General features: G+C 38.4%; 1 protein-coding gene across 1 annotated transcript in view; it reads right to left on the bottom strand.

Annotated features, from left to right (window-relative positions):
• TTC3 (tetratricopeptide repeat domain 3) overlaps positions 1-17,041 on the bottom strand; it is a 255,764-nt gene that overhangs the window by 147,204 nt on the left and 91,519 nt on the right. The gene's annotated exons all lie outside the window — the stretch shown is intronic.

The following is a 17,041-nucleotide window of genomic DNA, read 5'->3' as shown; positions in this document are numbered from 1 at the left end:
ATTTGGTGGGGGGAAGAAGCCTCTGGGAAAGAGGCTGTGTTACTTATTTTAGGGGAAACTTATACTTTAAAGTTGTATCATAGAAGTCCTCCTGAAACCACTTTCCATGATAAATACATTTATAGGAGTGCAGAACAGTTTTCTGTTAAAATCAGGCATACTGAAGAATTATGATTCTTTAAAACTTTTGCAAATCACGTGCTACAATGTCAACTATTTCCCATCTGGGAACTTCTCTACATCCTCAATTTCCAACTTCTAGAGGGATCTGGTTTCCCTGTGTTTGAAAAGATGAAAAAGAGATTATGTTAATTTAATCATAAAGTTTCACTCACATCCAAAAGGACTAGTACAATACAATTCATGTCTCTTTAAAAATTTGTGTTTGGTTCTGCTAATTGTAACACAGCTGAGTCTACCTACACCTGTTCAGTGTAAAGCTTTTGCTTCTCTGTAGGAATTCCTGGAAGAGTCAAAAACTGTCCTCAATCCTGTTAAAATTAGGTCCTTCATTGGCAGCTTCTTTTGAATCTTATCCAGTGATACTAAATACAATTTCCTTATTCTGTAGTTGTGCAGCAGAACGTATGTCTTTGCTGGCTAAAATGAAAACTTTGTTCTTGATGTCAAGAGAAAGCTGCTTGTGCTCTGTCTGGAGGGATATTGTCTATGAAGTTCCAACACATGATATTTGCAGTATCCTGACTCCACAAATCTGTTCAAGAAAGTATGTTCTGTTAGGTGCCTGCATGACCATAAAACCTCCTGCTAGCTAAGAAAAAGAAATTGTGATAAGTTTTAAATTACATTTCTCTAAACTTGCCACTTATGGCTTTTCACCATATTAAGAAACTGTTCCTCAAGCAGTAGAAGCAAAAATGTTTGGTTGTCTATCCCTTTTTCCTCCCAGATCCTCTATCCCCTCCTAGTCCAATATATTATTTCAGGTTTTCAGTTTCCCTTTGTACCTCAAACACTGAACTACCCCAGTGCTCCAGCACGTGACCCTGCACTACCTGTTGAGCAGAGGACTGTGAACTGTGACTTATTTTGGGTTACACATGTGCAGCTTTGCCAGTTAGCCGACCAAACCGAAGCATTAACGGTTCAGCTTACAGTTCAGCTTTTCCCAAAGTGGGAAATGGTTAACTAATTAACCAGGATCAATCCTTGACCCAGCCACCAATTTTCACAGAACTTCTTTGAACCTCTTTTATTTAAGATCTCTGCCCAAGACAGGGCTGTCAAATCATGAGGTGACCGATCATTACTAGGAGTTAAAAAACAATTACGAGAGATGGACTGAGGGTCTGATCAAGAGGCAGTCCATGCAGCCTTATGAAACCAGAAAAAAAGAGTTTGTCTCCTTCCAATATGCATGTAAAACAAATCAGCTCTGTGTATATTACCTTTCTATGATGTATATTTCAGACTCCGTTCCCTGGCTATCCACACTGTTTTGGCCCTCAAGCATATTCTATGGCATAACTAATGTAGGCTAATTGCTATGTGGGCCAGCACTCCTTTTTTGTAGGGCACGCTTTTTAGGGGCCTGCAGTTTCACCTCCACGAGCTATTCCAGGGAACTGGCAAGGCAGGCAAGGTTGGCGCTGACCTTACGCTGAGAATGCCCCTGCCCACCTCATCACAATCACTACTGCATGCCACCAGTATGGTCAGCCAGGCCTGCGGTGTCAAGTCCCACAGGGCTAGTCCTGCCAGAACAGAGCTACTAAAATAGTTCATGGGCTGCCAGGCAGGGTTTGTCTGCTACTGCAAGGATATCCCTTAAGTATTCCTGTTGTAGATTCCCCAGGCTGTCTGTAACAGTCTGGGGTGGGCAGAATGCCACAAGCACCTGTAGGGGAAGCACACGTGTGGACACAAATCTGAAACCAGCATGGGAAGAATAATGTCATACAAACAATTTGGTGCTAGCATATCGGCCAGCCTGCTCTTCCTGTGGTTAAGTCAGGTCCCAGTTCCCTTTAGAGGTGTAATAGGCGGGGATGAGTCCACAAGGTCACTGGATGGTTTGCAATGAGTTAGGCTGGCTTGACTGTGTTGGACTTTACAGTTCTTCATCCCCATTCTTTTTAAAGAGGCTACAGGGCTATCTATCTCCTGGTGTCAGTAATTTCCACCCCAAAGTCCCTTGTGCTGAGACTCTAATAGTAAACTACCTGCCTGCTGAAGTGCCAGGATGAATTTAAAAAAATAAAAAGACTGGAGAAGTGATGGCTTTCAGATCTCAGGAAGCTGGAAAACCTTGCAAGGGATCCAGCCCCTCAAAAAAAGAATCTGGGGTAATGCATCCTTTTTTCTTCCTTGGCTGCAGTCAGGAAGTCTGATGGTTCATTTATTCAGCACAAATCTGTTTGTGAAAAGACTTTAGCAAAAATGGCTTGAACCATCTTCAAATCAGTTCAGGAAATCCTGAGCAGGGCCAGATGCTTGCACTTTGGCAACACTTGCTGGGCAAGAATTGGCCCATAAGCATTACAGAATATGTTGTTGGACTGTTCTTCATTAGTGGTTTTCCCTCTGCAGGAGTGTGTACTGTCACATGTTGTTTTATTAAGGTCAGTTCCAGACGTTGTACTTTGAGTAAATCCATGACAAGACAAGATGTACGGCAAGTACACTAGTGTGCTACAGCTGTCTCAAACTCCTGCAGTCACACTGATTTGTTTAGGACATGTTTACACACCACCAAAAGTCATAACTACAGATTGCCTAAACTTGTGGTCAAGTGTTATCAGTGTCAGTATGTTTGGAGTGCATTTCTGAATAAACTCTTACATCTGTGAGATGTAAGTACAGTTTAAATATAAATGTCTCAATCTGCATTTTGGCTCTTAAAGGGTGGTGGTTTGGCTTTCAAGATGCTAAGCATATTGAACTACGTTTGATTTTATCCACTACTACTGGCCATCGCATTACTTCTGTTATGTGTATGTAAATAGTATAGACCTCCTTCAGCTCACCTTTATCTGCACCAGTACTAATTTTGGAAGGTGGATACAGTTATATGATGTATGGAAAAAAGTGTTTTATATTGGGGTTGATGGAATATTGGCAAGCATTGGTAGTATAATTGAAGATGAAGTGTGTTGTTTTGCATAAGAGCTATGAACCCTGATTGTGAGTGGAGGAGAAAAAGGACTTCTGCTGTTTCATTTGTTCCTGGGTTTTGTGCATTTGCATTGGTGGTATTTCATAAATAGTACTTTAAACTGTTTCACAAGAAATCTGTCATTCTTTAAATTGTAGAATGGACAGGGTAAAGGTGGCAAGTCAGTAGAGATGTGAAAGATTCCATTCAGCAGCAGCTGCGCATGAAACTCACTATGCCAGTGGTTGCACAAAACCACTTCTCTGTTCTCTGTTAAGTGCATTGCCCATAAATTCTTTCCCTTCTGGAGAATAAAATTAACATAACTCCAGATAGCTAATATTTTTATGTGTAGAGCCTATCAAGTTTATGAATGCACAGACTATCATGCTTATGAGTGCACACATCATCGAGTTTATAAGCAGAGCACATAACAGTTATGCTCACAGCACATAAAGTTTATCTCTTGGTATATAAAACTCAGTTATGAAAAACAAAAGCTGAAAAATTACTTCAAACCATTTTTTTCACCCTTCCAACCTAAACATCATAGTAGGTCTTTTCACAATAAGCCTCAACTGAATTTTGTATGTATTGACAGAGGAGTTTTTTAAAGATAATGCCTCAGTTATGTGAAACTGCACTACTGTAGCCAGATTCAGGCAGAATATAATTTTGAACACTTCCAGTTAAAAATTGTAAGAAAGCTAAATGAAAAGCATATAGAAAATTCAAAGTGCCTAAAAACTAAACTGTGAACACTTATATCAAAATCCCACTAACTTCAGAGAAAATCCCAAACATGTCAATTTTTAAGCTGTTTATTTTAATACAACCCTATCTTTGCTGTAGCCAAGATGCGTCTGTAGTAGTGTAAGTATATAAAATAATCAATGTAACATACCTACTCTGACTTTTAAAGTTTATCAGTATTGAATGTAAGTATCATATTTGACACCTAGAAGTCTGAATTACTACATTTTCTGAAGAACTAGACTATATTCATTTAATAAAATACTAATTACACTGCCAATTATATACATGGGAGACTAATAAAAGGACAGTGCTCAAATTTACACAAGTACTTTTTATCTGGAGTCAACAGAGTGTACAGTTTTCTTTCCTACATGAAACAGAGTACAGAACACTTTGTTACTTAGCTCTTCTGTTTTACAATTACTAACTCTCCCTTCCTGGTACTTAACTACTCTAAATACTACTCTTAATTGCTAGGTAATGCCAGTGGCCACTGAAAAGAGCACGTACCTCCCCAATGTGTTGAAAAGCCAGCTACCCTCATCAAATGCTCAACTAGATGAAATAAGATGTCATATTTGAGCTGTGCTATGGGAAGTTACTCACTTTTTATTAGATCAGGCAGAGTCCTAATACTACAAAACACCATAGGATGTATCGAAGATCAAAAGCAAGGGCTGATAGTACTAACCCAAGAAAGCACAGCAAGAGCAATATTTACTGAGAGAAGCCTGAGACCCAAGGCTCTTCTTACAGACCCTTCTTTTGCTGAGGCTTATTAAGGTCAGTTCCAGACGTTGTACTTTGAGTAAATCCATGACAAGACAAGATGTACAGCAAGTACACTAGTGTGCTACAGCTGTCTGAAACTCCTGCAGTCACACTGATTTGTTTAGGACATGTTTACACACCGCCAAAAGTCATAACCACAGATTGCCTAAACTTGTAAACCTGTCTGTACCATCTGATTCTATCATCTCCTACCCCAGAAATCTTTTTTCCCCTATTCGTACCTATCCCCTTGCCCACAGCAACCCTGCTCCTTGTCCTCTCACATTTGGCAAGATACCTATCTCCTCTGAACCTCAGCAGCAGCAATGCTAAAAAGACAGAAGAGACATTCTTCCCACTGGAGATGTGGTGCCCAGCACTCAGATACCACTGCATGCTGGAGCAAGCAATTTCAATTAGCCCACTGCTGTATTAATTGGAGAAGCAGGAACTTTGGGGAATTTAGCAAAGTTCCTACTGTGCATGTGCAACGGTGGTTCTTTAGACATTCATAATTTTGCTTGGGGATGATAATAAGAAGGATTGTTTTCTTAAGCCCTGGGGCAAGAACCAAGTCCCAGTTTCAGATAGATCCCAAAGCCAGTGTTCAATAAGCCTGGCACTGAGTATAATCAATTTACATACTTGGTATGTAGTTACTGAGACCAGACTCTCTTGTTTGTGTGATGCAGAGCTATATTCCACACATGTGGAATACATAGGGTGTTGTGGACATGCTGTAGTGCGTGCATGGTGGTCAGAGCCTTGAGCACTCATAATAGGAGATTTGGGGTAAACCTGAAAGGAACAGAAAAACTCTGACACCATGGCAGCACCTATCTTGATTATTAAATCCTGGTTCCAGAGGACTGAGTTTTCAGTTAAAAGTCTGTGTAAAAGAATGTATTTCCTCCTAACTTCCTTCTGAGAAACAGCTGAAACCTTTCTGGCCTTGTTTTTTGGGGTGGTTTGGGTTTGTGTGTGTGTGTGTGTGTGTATGTCCAGAACATTCAGGCTGAGGCAAACATCCAACTAATCCTTGTTTGTCTGTTTGTTTGTTTTCATTGTTTATAGATTTGCCAAGCTTTAACTACTTGGAAGAATTTTTCTGTCCTGGGTGTTGCTTCAGGCTGATTTCCCCCACACACCCCACCACCCCCCTTTTTTTTAAAGGGGAAGGAATAAGGAGAATTTGGGCTGATTTTGGAAAGGGTAGTACTTCAGTTCGGGAAATTTATAAGCAACTGCAAACCAAATGCAATTTCAAAAAGCTGAAAACAGCGGCAAAAATATTTCTAGCTTAGATTTTCACAATAAAGAACTTTTCATTGTCTTTTTCATGTTGCTTTTGAGGGCAGTGAAATCAGTGTATAATAAATTATGGTAAATATGCCAACGCTGTGTCATTAATTTTTACCCAAACCCCAGATGGCCCTAAGCATCATCTACTTCTTAGCCAAAGAGACAACAATATACAATTTTGTTACAGGCAACAGACAAGTGTTGCTGTATGTGTTCCATAGAAGAAGAAGAAATTGCTTAAAAGTTAACTTCTGAATTAAGAAAGTTTTCCAAGCATTTGTTGTTCTTTTTCCCAACAGAGTATCATAAACTACAAAAACAATTCCAGTTTTATCACAAAATTCTGTCAGTGACTTTGCTGCAGTTAGTTCTGAGAGAAAAGGTGTTAAGTCATTGCTTTTTCAGAGCTGACAGAATCACCTTATAGCTTTGATATGACTCCCAAAGTACATCGTCTCCTACATGTTTCATTTTATGGTTATAGGAAGAATAAACATATTTATTTAAATAAAATTAAGCTATTCATAATTTAATCATAATCCTAGTCAAGTGTCAAGGTTTGTTGTCTGACACAGATTTTACATACCTGTGGTACACAGATCCCACTTAAGTTCTAGAATGTATGTACTCTGATAGAGCCATCAGACCTTCCTAGCTGCCTAATCTTCTAAATACTGTCACCTGCCCAGTCCCCTACTTGTGTAGGAAAGACATGGGGGCCTGGACCTACCACCCCCAAAATGGCACAGGCTTTGCAACAGAAATGTCAATGGTAGAAGACTGGGTTATGAATAGTTAGAACCAAATAATCCTTTAAGGCCATTACTAAGGTTGTAAAGTAACTTTGTGATAAGAGTAATCAGTGCTACAGCAGCTTGATATTCATATAACACTATAAACAATTAGCTATATATCACCTAGAATGAGCAGTGTTTCTTACTGCATCAATAGAGGTATTTCAGTTTTAAATATTTGCAGCATCGAAATAATGATTTGATTTTCTTCAGACTTAGATTGTTTTCCTTTCCTTAATGGCCCCACAAGCCAAATTTCATCTTTTGCATTATGATTATGTGACATTTCAACTGGTGACTAACGGAAAATATATTTTTATTCATGCTATGTAAGTAAAAAATAACTGATTTTGTTTAAGCTTCCCAATAACTCTTGAGTTGAAACAAAGCACACAAAGCTCCAGTGCAAAAGGATTTTTTAAATGATGAAAAAGGGAGATTAGAAAGGATACTCAACTACAACCTTAGCTAATACAGTTCAATGCAGTAAGCATTATAATGTGGTGAATGTGCAAACAGCTGAGATAAGATGAGCATCCTTGATACACTCTGTTTTCAGATTACCTTTATGCAAATGAATAAAAAGGTTTTTAATTGAGGCTGCACTGAAGTATTATGCCATGTTCTACCGTACATCTAAAAGGACAGAAGTATACAAACACAAAGGGAGGAAATTACGTTTTCTTCTCATCTGACAGCCATGCTCCCTCTTTCATTACTGCCTCCCACATTTGCACTCTTGCCTTTTCTGTTTCTCACAATGGCAGAGGCCACCTGAAAAAACAAAATGTTTTGGACAATTCATGGAGATTTTCCTCTTCTTTTTGGAGAAGTATTTTGAGGTGCCCTCTTCTCCTACAAGGAGGTAGCCTTTCTTCCACAATGTGCTCTTTCTATCTTTTCTTGCTTTCTAAGCTAATTCTCTCCCTCTGCTCAGTGATATGCCTTTGTAGGTAGCAGCTGTCCCAGTCATCACCAGCAGAACCCTCAGACACCAGCATGCCTTCCCTGCAGAGGGCTGGTGTTAGGCATTTACACACAGGTGACCTACTTCACTGCCTAACTGGTTTTGACACTATTTTCCAGCTATATGGATTAAGATTTTTTTCTTCCTGAAGTCATTGGTCTTTCTCCTAAACTTTCATGACTCTGAATCATGTCATAGTGGTAAACCTCATGGCCTCTTAATCTAATCTTTTCTATAGTATTTGCATGAAGAACTGCTATATTGGGAACTTAAAACTCACCTAGTTTGGTATCTGGTTTCCAGAAGCAGCCAACAGAAGATGCGCAAGGAAGAGCTTATGAACAAGGTAAGCCTGTTGTCCCCAAGCACTCCCAATGTCCAGCAATTTGTGGTTTGGAGGCTTCTGCAGTGTGGATGGTGGGTGATGTTTTCTTATTTAACAGCCCTTATATTTAACGGACTTTTCTTCTGTTAATTTGTTTGGTTGGGTTTATCTCCCAAACATTTAGCATCTTGCAGCATCTTACAGTATCTTGCAGCAAAGATTTCCACAGCTTAAAATCACGTAGGGAACACATCTTTTTGTTTTGAACATGCTTCCTAGTGGCTTCATTAATATTCTTAGTATTCACATTGGAAAAATACAGTAACAGTGTCTACATCTTCATCTTTTCTCTGCCACTGGTGATTTTGTAGAGCTCTGTCCTATCTCCCCTCAGTCATCCATTTTTCAGAGTTAGGAGCCCATAGGCATCCCTCATACAGAACCATTCTGTTTCTTTGGTTATCCTTGTCAAACTTTTTCTGAATCATTTCCAGTTCTATTATGCGCTTTTTGAGATGTGAAGAACTGTACATATTACTCAATATGCAGGGAACTATGGATTGATACTGGGGCGGATGTGTTACAATGTTCTGGCTTGTTCTCTGTTCCACTCTTAATAATTCCAAATATTTAATTTGTTTTTCTGAGTAAAAGGGAACATTGTGCTGATATTTTCATAGAAATACTCATCAGAACCCAAAGATCTCATTTGTGAATGGAAAACCAGCATATAGCCCATCCCTCTATATATAATTTTTTCCCTGTATACACTACTGTACACCATTACATCAAATTTTATCTGCCGGTTTATTATACAGTCACTCAGTCTTGTAAGGTCTTTCTTCAGTTCTTCAGTCAGCCCTTTAACTGCATCACAATTTGTCCTCTAACTTTCCTTTACCTGAATAGCTTAATATCATTAGCAATCTGTGATATCTCACTGCTCACCCTCTTTTTCCAGATCATTTATGAATACTTTAAGCGGCACAAATCACAGCACAGGTCCCTGCAGACTCCTCTTGTGATCTCCCTCTTCTATGAAAGCTGACCTTTTATTTCTGTTTTATTTCTTTTTCCTGTCATTTAGCCATTTTTTGATCCATTCCTCTTGCTTCTTGTTGCATGAAGGCACCTTTTTTTTTTTTTTTTTTTTTAAATTAAGCTTTGTCTAGGAACCTCTTTGCCCCTGGAAATTCTGGAAACCCTTAAACCTGAGATCTCCCTTGCCCACATATATGGTAACATCACCAAAAAATTATAGATTGCAATACTTGATGTAATGCAACAGAAGGTGTGTTGTCTTCCTTGATAAGTTGTATTTTTATGTGTGTCCAGTGAGTCTGCTTTGTAGGACAGATATTTCTTATTTGTTTAACATAGACAACACAAGAGGCTCACTCACGTATAGTTGCCTGGGTCTTCATGTTTGCCATCCCCACCCAGTTAGCAGGGGAAAAGTTACACGCTGCAGTTAGTACTTCAGCTTTTTGACACCCGAGTTCTCTTAGAACTCCTGGATGGAGACCACCTGGTCCCCACAATGTCTTGCTTACTTTATCTGTTTATTCTCTAACCTTTTCTGCCCTGCACTTACATTTGAGATAGATCTGCTAAATTCCCCATCATGCAAAGTTCTGGCATGGATTTCTCTAAGCTGTTGCACTGTGAACATAGATGCAAGAACTTGAACGTAGTCTTTTCTCCTATGGCCGTGCTTTCTGAGTGTTCCTTTTATACCTTGATGGTCTACAGACCCTACCTGCTCTGTGGCAAGCCTCCTGTTCCTGATACTTATGGAAAAGGACTTGGGGTTTGTTTGGGGTTTTTTTCCATGCCTTTGCAAGTCATTCCTCAAGCTCAGTTGTGATCTGCCTTATCATATTAACGTAACAGAATTTATGGACCCATCTGTTTTCTGCATTTCCAAAACAGTTTCCAAAGGATACCTTCTTGCTTCTAATAACCTCCCTTACCTTGTTTAGGCATGGTGGCTTCCTCTTTTTCTATGTCTGTCTTTATAACGTTCTGAGAAGCTGGAGTAGCCCATTATTAGCAAGAGGATGAAAACTAGATTTCTCTTGCATACCAGAGAATAGGCCTAAAGGCCAGAATTTACCTTACAGAAGAGTTATTTTGCATCTTCCTGTCAACAGAAATTTTCTTCTCCACAATGAAAGGATTCTTTCTCCTCTGACATTCTTAGTCAATGCCAAGTCCTGCTCAACCAGCAGCTGAGGATCTGTCTCTGCAATGTTGAAAAAGATCTAAAACTGAAAACTAGCATGGTTCTTAAGAAGAATCTCATACATGTATGTGCTTTATTGCCTTTGAAAATTGTTAGATAACTTTACTGTGTACGTGTATGTGTCTATGTGAAAGTTAAAAATAATTTCCATACTGTCCCTTACCCCATTTTAAAATATTGCCATCCAAACACACAGAAAAGCATGTCATTAAAAATGCATAGTGTCATTCAACATTATTTGATGGTATCTCATTGCCACCATATTTATAGTATGCCAAAGGAAAAAGCTATTTTAGGGGCCAAGTAACATAATTTTACTTTTATGTGACAAGAAGAAAACTAAAAAATATCTATATACTATCTCAGCTAGCTCCACAGTCCAACAATCAGAATAGCAAGGTTGTAAATATCCAGTCATTAACATACCTTAAATTGCATACCCATTTACATACTCCTTACAACTAGCAGAAAAAAACATCAGTGGATAAAAAATAATCCATAAATTGTAATTTTAGACTTGGAGTTTTAAAAGCTACTTATATCACATTAAAATGTAAACAGCTGAGGGTATTGATATCAATTACTGATATAATTTTTTTTTTTTCCAGTCCCAAATCAGTATTCTAAAAAATTAAAGTTAAGAAGTTCTGTTACATTCAAGTCTCCTTTGAGGCCACTACAAAACTTAGCTATGCAAAGCTTGTTGATTATAAAAGCTGATGTAAAATGTGAGGTTTATATTGCATTATTGGCAAGTACATATGCTTGTTTCCTGGGAAAAGATGGCAATTTCTACTCCTCTAAGTGGCTGCTCTGACCTAAGTACTGGGCTTAATGACCAAAGGAACAAAAAAATTATCAAGCGAGACCAAACTAGTGAGTTAATTGACCCAAGATTTTGCTATCTACATAAGACTTGCCATAAAAAACATCATGAAGAGTTACGGAATATCCAGCTCCCAGATACATTTTGGGCAACACTTTTTTGTTTAATATGACTGCGAATGTTTTCACTATCTATATAAATATCAAATTATTTCTCAAGTGCTATCAGCACTCAAAGAATTAGTCAACTTTACACATTAATTATGTGTGATTATGTTACTGTTATTTTAACATTCTTTTAAAAAAAACACTTTTTTTTTAATAATTTATTGCTGCTGGCAGAATATGCAAGTTTCAGTAGGAGTGTGCAACTTACTTTTTACTGGTTTTATTCTACATACTTGTATCATGCCATAGGCTATCTGGCAACTTACCATACAGTTCCTTTATATCCATCAGTTCTCACACAGAAGTCTGCAAATCTTACTATTTCATTAAGAATTTATTTTTCCACAATATTTTTAAAGATACCAACTAGTACATCATCATAGAGAGTCTCACAACACCCAGTATCAACCTTTTGCACTAGGAAAAATTACCATTTATTTCTATAGGGTTTTTTCAGATTCTAAAGTACTTCTTATTCAGAATAAGGCCTCCCCTGTCACTGTGTTCTTTTCCTGCCAGACTCTTTAAATAATTTTTTTTAATGTCTAAATCACTTGTTTTGTTTTCTCCACTGTTGGTTGTCACCCCCTACATGTTTCATAACATTATTTTCCATATTTGCTAATGCTTCTGAGAGGGAAGTAAAGCTCAGTGTAATTTTCAGTCAGTTCAAGTTCAGCTTTTTAAACTATCTAATGACATTTACTCTGAGGTAATTCCATTAAAAATTGTGCATTTTTGCTGGAAAATGAGTTAGTTCATTCCTAAATACCTTTGAAATTCCTTGACCAATATTGTCTAGTTTATGGGATTATCTGCATTTAGTTTCTTGCCTTCCTATCACTGTTTCCTGCTTTTTCAACACCTCAGCTTCCAGCACTGCTTTGTCACTGGCACAAATAAAATTAGGTATCTCTACATTACCTGTGATGCATCAGTTTGCAGTGTTTTTACCCTCTTTGGAGGGGTCCTTGTCATGCCGCCACTGAAGTTAACACAAAAGGCTCCATAGGTTTCGATAGCACAGAATCTAGTCCTTGTTCTTTTTAGTTTCTAGTAGCTGAATATGGTCTCTAATTAAGATGGACAAAGAATGTACATCTGCATTCTTCCACTCTATTTATGTCTCTTGTTTCCAAGTCTTTGAGCATTTACTTTTATTGTACCTCTCAATTTTAACATGACATACTATCTGGCTTTCTTTAAGACCTTCCTTATGGACTTTTCCTCAGCTTAACTTCATCTTGACTAGCTTTTCCCACCTTGACATTTGAAGAAATAGGTGTACTTTGTTGTTTTCTGTAGCCTTTTCTCATTTATATACATGTGTAGTTCTTCTAAGTCTGATATCTTTTAAAGGATAAGTTTTAACAAAGAAGAAATTTCAGTGCAATGGGAAATGTGTTAGAAAACATTGATAAGATTTAATGTGTATATAACCCCTATATGTGGTACAGTATTATTTTCCTTGTTTCTGAGGCATTCAGAAACACTACCACTTACATGTTACAGTGCTGGGATTTGGTACGATTTCTCCACCAAAGATAATGAATTTCAATCTGCTTCCTGTTGTTTAGTGTATCAGTTACAGTTATTTCTTTAGCTAACCCCTTTGTGTTACTTCAGGCTAAAGAATAACTTTTCCACTCACATGCTCTAAAAAACAATTTTCAGTTTATCAAAAATATGCTTACATAAACCATGTAGTGCTCTAAAAATTATCCAACACATGAACAATATTTGAAATTACTGTTTTATTAGACTTAATAATCTCTGATCTCTTTCAGTAGTATGTACTCCATATTCTTCTGATGGCAATTAGTGAACTTTCAAGTATATTTCTATTGTTGTGGCTTTGCATTACCTGTACAATTTCTCCCATTGAATTCCTTAAGTATACCGCTGTTCTCCAAGCAAAGATTTCAAAACTATTAAAAAAAGCAGAAAAAAAGTATGTTTCAGCTTCCCTATGGATGTTTACCCAATTTACATAGAGTAAATTTTGCTTATTCCAAATTATGAATGCTATCGTTCTATACCAGTTAATGCAAACATTTCAGCTCTGGGTTGAGGCAAATACAGAAGTCTGATTATTCTCAACAATTTAAACATATTTGTTAAAATAATGTCCCAAAGGAGATCAGTTACATGCATAAAACAAGTGTATGTATCGTTCTACTGAAGTTAATATAATTTTTCCAGATGGCTCCAGTTTAGGTTCATCTGCTACCAGAGTTCTCCTAGTTGAGCTCTGGTTCAGGCTCAGCAAAACAGCAGCTGAAGTTCCAAGTCAAGTTTGGGTTTGGTTAACTCCACAAGTAGAATTACATCCAAGATGAATTCAAGCAAAATATGTCTATTCTTTGTGATAGTCTAGTCTAGTTCTTTGTGATAAATTCAGGAATAAACAATATATTTATTTAATCTTATTCTTGCAGCTGAATGCAGCACTGCATGAACCAACAACAGTAACAATTATATACATTAAGTAATAAAGACCTGTCATATCAAAGTAGCTACTATGTTTCTAAATGAATTCAGATATCCTAAATAAAACTGTTTTAAAAAAAAAAAAAAACAAAAAAACAAGCCTAGAAAAAAAAAGGGGGAATAAAAGAACAACTTTAAGAGAGAGAAATATTCAGCATGATTTTGTCATTAAAACACATATACTGAGAGAGCACCTGAGGACTGCAGGGTAACCTAATGTTGCAATTACCTAACCAGTGATTCTTTAACTCTGGAATCTAACTAGTACTTCCAGATTCCTAAAAGCTGAAAAACGCAACGAAAATACCTCCCAAATTCTGCTACGTAGCACAGTAGCACTCCACACACACATCATCTGTTGGGAATACCTTAACCCCCATCACAGACCACTGCTCCTTAAATTGCTTCAGAGCGATGGAAGTTGTCACCGTGTGCTTGGGCCTGCCCTCAGAGGGAGTAAGCCCCGTGTTTTGCCCCAGGTGCCACAGGTAGTGGCTGTCAGCCCAGGTGTGGTGACAGGTGAGCTGCCTTCCCACCTCCAGTCTATGGGCACCAATATTCCTCTGAGAAGGCCCTTACCCCCTTTTCCCTTTTCATTGCTTCTGCACTTCCAGCCAGGAGTGTGGCTGGGGCAAACAAAACACAGTCGCGATTTTCTGAAGGACCTCCCGTTGGCCAAAGAAAGCCTAAAATTTTCATTCTCACCATTTGTCCAAATTTGGAGTGGATTTTTCAAGTGGACAGAAGTAGCACGCTCCTGACAATGAGAGGACTCACTGCCAAAATGCAAGCCTTTGCTCTGAAGCTTGAACTGTTTAACTGATTTTGCTGAAGTCTTCCAAAAGAATTCAGTATGAGGTAGATGCTCAGTAAAGAAAATCTGTAACTTGGATCAATCAAAAGAAATCAGTTCCTATGAATGGTTCTAGTTAGGCCTGTAACTAGTAATATGACAGAAACAAGTAATACAAGAGATGATCACTTGGTAACTTATGATCTTCCCCTCAAAGAGTTGGATTTGATTCTGGCAAACCATTTTTTTTATATATACCTTGGGATAAAAGTGGTTAAAAAGGGGAACGGACGATCACAAGGAAGTAACTAAAAATCGGTGTCAGGTTTTGGCAAGCTGAATTGAATTGTTGGTGTATGGCTAGGGCATCTCTAATCGTTATAACCAGTATCAGCTCAGTCCATTTAGAAACACTGATGGCCACATCCGCAAATCTGTTTATTTTAGCCAACAGCCTCACTAGTCCACCAGAACATACCTTGCATCAGAGGTGATGGTCATGAAGGAGACATCCAATGCTGGCAAAAAGAACTGCACTAAGAGTGTTGAACTGCCAATACAGAGTCCATATTTGGACACCGCACTCACTCATTGGGAGCCACGGTGCTCCAGAGCGGTTTGTTTGTGATCTGTGTTGCTAGGCAGATGGGCAGCTACAGCTTGTACCAACAGGAGCTTTTTCTGGACATGAGACTTCAGTTCCTAGAAATGAGTAACTGAAGTACCTTTTAAAAAGTTTCCTAAGAATGATAAACACTTGATTTGTGAAAGTGATGGCAGAAAAATCTACATACTCAGAAGGCAACTATACTGTCTAGGCTAATATTTTTTAAGTTCTCCTTTGTTGGGGTAAAAAATAAAAAAAAAAATCCGTCTTTACCTGCCTCACAGGAACTAATGACAGTAACTAGCTGTATGAGACATGGTACTAATATTCAGTAATCAAAGTTAAATGCTTCTTTCTCTATACACTGACCACTTTCATTCACTCTTCTCTGAAACACACTCTGCAGAATGTGGAACAACTCAGATCTCTCACTTTTCCCAAAACAAAAGACGGTCCTAATTATAAAAGCGTGCACTGTTTTTTTGCCAAGCTTTCTGTAACAACTCAAGCAAGACGGGGGCACAGTGATGAGGTGGTCTTCAGTACTGAAGCGTGTGTAGGGGTGAGGAGGAACAGGACAGAACCATGTTCTCAGCTTCATATAGCTGACAGGACCGAATGCAAACTTGGAGCGCTGCAGACTGCTTCATGTAAGCTGTGAGCGCTTTCCTCCCGTCACTTCTAGAGCCCCTTCATGCTCAGGAATGGTCTCTCTGCACCCTGTTGCTAGGGCATGGTAGTCCCACCACTGATAGGGGCTGTATTTTTTTTTTTTTTTTTTTTTTTTTAACTAAGTGAAGCTGAATAAAATGTATCTTTAGATTGCTACTTCTAAATACCAATCCTTAAAAAATGCAGTTATTTATACTAGGCAATAAAATACAGAGAACTTTAGAGTCCTTGAAAGGTTTATTAATTCTCTGATTTCTTTTAGATGCATTTGCATTACCTGTTTTCACAGAGAACAGTAGTAAAATGCTAGAAGACTAGTCTTCAAGCTCCGGTCAAGAGAACCAGCTCTAACAATTAGGCTTCAGAGATCCATAATGAACAGTTCCCTGGTTGTCTGTCTTGGGCCATCCGAAGACTTCATGGAAGACAGCATTCCACAGACAAATTTGCCTTCACCCTTCAGCTGGGCACTTTATGCACATTTGTTACAGCAGAGGCAGCTTACAGCAGCTGCGCAGTCCACTTCCAGATTCTTTTTCTTAAGGCTTTCCATTTTTTTGATTGCTACTACTCAAAACCCAGAAATCTATCACAATCCCCTGCTTCCCCAGCAAGCTATAGTTTTAAGAGTGAATTAAACAACTTCCACCTTTTAAAATGAGGCAAGAACGGTGCTGCTCGGCTCCGAAGCTGGCTTGTGCTTGTAACATCTCAATGAAATGGCTGCCCTCACATTTTAACGCAGAAGGAATAATGACTTTAGAAAAGCATTAAAATTCATAACTAGAGTCATGCTTTACAGATTTCCTCTGGGACTTGAGATACCACTGACTGACAATTTCTGGTCCCACTGAAATCGCAGGAATTGTATATCCATGGCCCACCTCTGTAAGAGACTGAAGCGTTTCTCTCAGCGCCGAAACATGACCACACACATTAGCTGTTCACCTGCAACATTTTCCAGACCAGGTATTGCTTCGCTTCAGGTTTTTAAGGCAGATTTTGGCACTGTGTACTTTACAAAGCATTCCCTTCTTAAATTTATGAAACAAGTTGCAGACAACGGAGGGAACAGAGGCTGGAATGTATTTTGAAATTCAATATGCTGAGTCATCTGTGTAATTATAACAGAGACAAATTCAGTCCTCACATATATAGGTCCTTACGACCGTCAGGCGTACGCAAGACTAATCCCCTTCGGTCTAGCCAGA

Source organism: Accipiter gentilis, chromosome 32, assembly GCF_929443795.1.
Source record: "Accipiter gentilis chromosome 32, bAccGen1.1, whole genome shotgun sequence".
Classification (NCBI taxonomy): Eukaryota; Metazoa; Chordata; class Aves; order Accipitriformes; family Accipitridae; genus Astur; species Astur gentilis.
The sequence above is the reverse complement of the archived record's forward strand: the minus strand, read 5'-3'. Positions and strand labels throughout refer to the sequence as shown.